Source organism: Callionymus lyra, chromosome 16, assembly GCF_982586985.1.
Source record: "Callionymus lyra chromosome 16, fCalLyr1.hap1.1, whole genome shotgun sequence".
Lineage (NCBI taxonomy): Eukaryota > Metazoa > Chordata > Actinopteri > Syngnathiformes > Callionymidae > Callionymus > Callionymus lyra.
The window spans coordinates 12,324,350-12,330,349 of record NC_141833.1 but is presented as its reverse complement, the minus strand read 5'-3'; positions in this window follow the sequence as shown (position 1 = coordinate 12,330,349).

The following is a 6,000-nucleotide window of genomic DNA, read 5'->3' as shown; positions in this document are numbered from 1 at the left end:
GTACTCCGGAGCGACTTATAGTCCGGAAAATACGGTAATTTTTCTCTCAATATTGACACTAAATAACAGGTTTTGTTTAACCTAGACTGTAATATTTGAATATAGAAAAGATAGAAACAATATTTCACCTCAGCTAGCACTGTTATGGATTTGCCAAGATAGTGAATTTATGTTTGTTTTTGTGTCAATGTGTCAATGAAATTGAATTTTGGGCAATTTAATTTCCTCAGAGGTCCAATTGTATACAGTGGCTTTTGTGAGGCGTCGTCAAGTTAATACAAAGAAGCGAAAAGTAGTAAAAATTAGGTTTAATATGGTAAAATTATAATTTTTTATTGTATTAAATACAAACTTTTTTTAAAATCTAATATAAAAGTCACTTGTATTTAACTAATTTTTTTTTTTCACTTTAATCTTTTGGCAAAAAAATACTGACAAAAACGACAAATCCATAAATAAAAACCCTGTTGTCAAAAGAAACAAGTACAAAGTAAAATGATCTACTATATGATCTTTGGTCAACCAGGTTTTATGCAGAGAAACTTTTTCTAGTCACCAAAAAACAGTCGATTAAACATCAAATTGTGTGACAACATGTATGCTTGAGAACTTGGCTCCTGCAAGGGGTTTGACTGAATTCATGTTCTGTCAGTGATGTCATTTAACCCTTGGTGTTATCTCTGGGTCAAGGTGACTCCAAGGCCCGGAAACGAATGTGTTTGTGGTATCCTTTGTTGGTATCTCTGGCTCAAGGTGAACCATAAACACATTTGTTTTCAGGCCTTCGGGTCACTTCACACAAGGGCTAAAGAAACAATGTCTCGATAGTAGCCAGAACACGTGAGTGTCATGTTAAACTGCAAGAAATATGTTTTATATTATTTACTTAGAATTAGGAAAATTATGTCACAACACGATCTGGAGATTATAATCCATGCGTTTGTGTCTTCTCGTTTAGACTATTTTAACAGTTTATTTTGGTGTCTAAACAAGAAGGATATGTCTCGCCTGCATTTAATATGAAACTCCGCAGCGAGAATTCTAACCCGCTCTAGTAGAAGAACTCACATTTCTCTGATCCTTAAAATTCTACACTGGCTTCCAGTTTCTTTCAGGATCAACTTTAAAATTCTGGTTCTTACTTTCAGATCTATTCATGGTCAGACTCCTCCTTACATCACTGATCTGATCCAGCCTTACACCCCAGCTCGGGCTCTGAGGTCTGTGGATCGGAATCTACTGATGGTTCCTGAACACGGTTCAGGACCAGAGGAGAGAAATCCTTCCAGACTGTTGCTCCTAAGCTTTGGAACGATCTCCCTCTGTGTTTGATGATCTACTGACTCCTTCAAGAAACATCTTAAGACGTTTTTATTTGTTCAGGCTTTTCCTTGATTTTCTGAGACTCCTGTGTTTTATCGTATGTGTCTTGATCTTTTAAAGTATATATTTTAACTGTGTATATTTTTAAATTGTTAAAGCGTTTTGTGGCCCTGATCTAGAAAGATCTTTAAAAATAACCTTTACTTACTTTACTTACTTTTAACTTGTTTTTTAAAAGGTTTTCGGTCTTATTTCGGGTCTTTACTAATACATACTTCAATATTTTGGCCCCTGAGGATCTTTCATCTCAAGACCCCAGAAGGATCCAAGTAGACTCTTGTCTCTCCAACAAACCAAACATGTATCTTCATCTGCGAGTCGCTGACAGACACAAACATTCCTCTTTCATTATCGCATCACAGACTCATTCCTGTCTTGTTTTCTTCGACTCCTTTCCGAAACTCAAACTGGATTCTTCTCCTTCTTTCTTCTCTCCATCCGCGACCTTCCTGTTACCACGAGGCGACACCATCAGATCAGAAGCCTCGTCCTTCAGCGCCGCTTAAAGGCTCAAAACTGCTCCATTATCCTGCTTTTTACGATGATCGACTCACTTGGAAACGACTCGTTATTGACTCCATTAAACGGCTCAATGTGGGAAATAATGAGTGAATATTAATCTGACTTCAACTCTCGCTGTCGGGTTCGTCGACGCCACATGTTCTAAACACGGCTGCGCAAATGTTTGCTCGGCAAGAATGTGAGCAATAAAAGTAGTTTGGAAGAGAAAGATATTCTAGTAAATCTTTGCTGAGGTTGTTTTTATGGATTTGTTTGTTTTTATTGTGTACAATGAGGAGTCCGGGGCGTCTTGTGGACATGAACTTATATTTCATTGATGATAGAGATGAGTTCGTCCCAGCTATCAAGGGGAACATCCATGACTTTATAAAACATTATAATGATTTTTATTTTTCTTACTGAATATTTGTTAAACTAAAGAATAAAACAAAAAAAAGTCCAATAAAATGTTTAAACCAGTAAATATAAGGTAGATAAAAGAACATTATTTTACATCAATATGAACAAAAAGTCAGAATTTTATTCTATATTTTTACTTTATTTATTTTATTTTCAAATTATGGCCCCACTAATCTTCCCCATATTTTAATTTATCTCCAAAACAAATGTGTTTGTGGTATCACTTGTGTTGTCTCAGGGTCAAGGTGACCCAAAGGCCCAAAAACAAATGTAGTTGTGGTATCCCTTGTGTTGTCTAAAGGTCAAGGGGACCCAAAGGCCCGAAAACAAATGTGTTTGTGGTATCCCTTGTGTTGTCTAAAGGTCAAGGGGACCCAAAGGCCCGAAAACAAATGTGTTTGTGGTATCCCTTGTGTTGTCTCAGGGTCAAGGTGACCAAAAGGCCCAAAAACTAATGTAGTTGTGGTATCCCTTGTGTTGTCTCAGGGTCAAGGTGACCAAAAGGCCCAAAAACGAATGTAGTTGTGGTATCCCTTGTGTTGTCTCAGGGTCAAGGTGACCCCAAGGCCAAAAAACAAATGTAGTTGTGGTATCCCTTGTGTTGTCTCAGGGTCAAGGTGACCCGAAGGCCCAAAAACAAATGTAGTTGTGGTATCCCTTGTGTTGTCTAAAGGTCAAGGGGACCCAAAGGCCAGAAAACAAATGTGTTTGTGGTATCCCTTGTGTTGTCTAAAGGTCAAGGGGACCCAAAGGCCCGAAAACAAATGTGTTTGTGGTATCCCTTGTGTTGTCTCAGGGTCAAGGTGACCAAAAGGCCCAAAAACTAATGTAGTTGTGGTATCCCTTGTGTTGTCTCAGGGTCAAGGTGACCCGAAGGCCCAAAAACAAATGTAGTTGTGGTATCCCTTGTGTTGTCTCAGGGTCAAGGTGACCCGAAGGCCCAAAAACAAATGTAGTTGTGGTATCCCTTGTGTTGTCTAAAGGTCAAGGGGACCCAAAGGCCCGAAAACAAATGTGTTTGTGGTATCCCTTGTGTTGTCTCAGGGTCAAGGTGACCAAAAGGCCCAAAAACTAATGTAGTTGTGGTATCCCTTGTGTTGTCTCAGGGTCAAGGTGACCCGAAGGCCCAAAAACAAATGTAGTTGTGGTATCCCTTGTGTTGTCTCAGGGTCAAGGTGACCCGAAGGCCCAAAAACAAATGTAGTTGTGGTATCCCTTGTGTTGTCTAAAGGTCAAGGGGACCCAAAGGCCCGAAAACAAATGTGTTTGTGGTATCCCTTGTGTTGTCTCAGGGTCAAGGTGACCAAAAGGCCCAAAAACTAATGTAGTTGTGGTATCCCTTGTGTTGTCTAAAGGTCAAGGGGACCCAAAGGCCCGAAAACAAATGTGTTTGTGGTATCCCTTGTGTTGTCTCAGGGTCAAGGTGACCAAAAGGCCCAAAAACGAATGTAGTTGTGGTATCCCTTGTGTTGTCTCAGGGTCAAGGTGACCCCAAGGCCCAAAAACAAATGTAGTTGTGGTATCCCTTGTGTTGTCTCAGGGTCAAGGTGACCCGAAGGCCCAAAAACAAATGTAGTTGTGGTATCCCTTGTGTTGTCTCAGGGTCAAGGTGACCCCAAGGCCAAAAAACAAATGTAGTTGTGGTATCCCTTGTGTTGTCCCAGGGTCAAGGTAACCAAAAGGCCCAAAAACTAATGTAGTTGTGGTATCCCTTGTGTTGTCTCAGGGTCAAGGTGACCCGAAGGCCCAAAAACAAATGTAGTTGTGGTATCCCTTGTGTTGTCTCAGGGTCAAGGTGACCCGAAGGCCCAAAAACAAATGTAGTTGTGGTATCCCTTGTGTTGTCTAAAGGTCAAGGGGACCCAAAGGCCCGAAAACAAATGTGTTTGTGGTATCCCTTGTGTTGTCTCAGGGTCAAGGTGACCAAAAGGCCCAAAAACGAATGTAGTTGTGGTATCCCTTGTGTTGTCTCAGGGTCAAGGTGACCAAAAGGCCCAAAAACTAATGTAGTTGTGGTATCCCTTGTGTTGTCTAAAGGTCAAGGGGACCCAAAGGCCCGAAAACAAATGTGTTTGTGGTATCCCTTGTGTTGTCTAAAGGTCAAGGGGACCCAAAGGCCCGAAAACAAATGTGTTTGTGGTATCCCTTGTGTTGTCTCAGGGTCAAGGTGACCAAAAGGCCCAAAAACTAATGTAGTTGTGGTATCCCTTGTGTTGTCTCAGGGTCAAGGTGACCAAAAGGCCCAAAAACTAATGTAGTTGTGGTATCCCTTGTGTTGTCTCAGGGTCAAGGTGACCCCAAGGCCAAAAAACAAATGTAGTTGTGGTATCCCTTGTGTTGTCTCAGGGTCAAGGTGACCCGAAGGCCCAAAAACAAATGTAGTTGTGGTATCCCTTGTGTTGTCTAAAGGTCAAGGGGACCCAAAGGCCCGAAAACAAATGTGTTTGTGGTATCCCTTGTGTTGTCTAAAGGTCAAGGGGACCCAAAGGCCCAAAACAAATGTGTTTGTGGTATCCCTTGTGTTGTCTCAGGGTCAAGGTGACCAAAAGGCCCAAAAACTAATGTAGTTGTGGTATCCCTTGTGTTGTCTCAGGGTCAAGGTGACCAAAAGGCCCAAAAACGAATGTAGTTGTGGTATCCCTTGTGTTGTCTCAGGGTCAAGGTGACCCCAAGGCCAAAAAACAAATGTAGTTGTGGTATCCCTTGTGTTGTCCCAGGGTCAAGGTAACCAAAAGGCCCAAAAACTAATGTAGTTGTGGTATCCCTTGTGTTGTCTCAGGGTCAAGGTGACCCGAAGGCCCAAAAACAAATGTAGTTGTGGTATCCCTTGTGTTGTCTCAGGGTCAAGGTGACCCGAAGGCCCAAAAACAAATGTAGTTGTGGTATCCCTTGTGTTGTCTAAAGGTCAAGGGGACCCAAAGGCCCGAAAACAAATGTGTTTGTGGTATCCCTTGTGTTGTCTCAGGGTCAAGGTGACCAAAAGGCCCAAAAACGAATGTAGTTGTGGTATCCCTTGTGTTGTCTCAGGGTCAAGGTGACCAAAAGGCCCAAAAACTAATGTAGTTGTGGTATCCCTTGTGTTGTCTAAAGGTCAAGGGGACCCAAAGGCCCGAAAACAAATGTGTTTGTGGTATCCCTTGTGTTGTCTAAACGTCAAGGGGACCCAAAGGCCCGAAAACAAATGTGTTTGTGGTATCCCTTGTGTTGTCTCAGGGTCAAGGTGACCAAAAGGCCCAAAAACTAATGTAGTTGTGGTATCCCTTGTGTTGTCTCAGGGTCAAGGTGACCAAAAGGCCCAAAAACAAATGTAGTTGTGGTATCCCTTGTGTTGTCTCAGGGTCAAGGTGACCCCAAGGCCAAAAAACAAATGTAGTTGTGGTATCCCTTGTGTTGTCTCAGGGTCAAGGTGACCCGAAGGCCCAAAAACAAATGTAGTTGTGGTATCCCTTGTGTTGTCTAAAGGTCAAGGGGACCCAAAGGCCCGAAAACAAATGTGTTTGTGGTATCCCTTGTGTTGTCTAAAGGTCAAGGGGACCCAAAGGCCCAAAACAAATGTGTTTGTGGTATCCCTTGTGTTGTCTCAGGGTCAAGGTGACCAAAAGGCCCAAAAACTAATGTAGTTGTGGTATCCCTTGTGTTGTCTCAGGGTCAAGGTGACCAAAAGGCCCAAAAACGAATGTAGTTGTGGTATCCCTT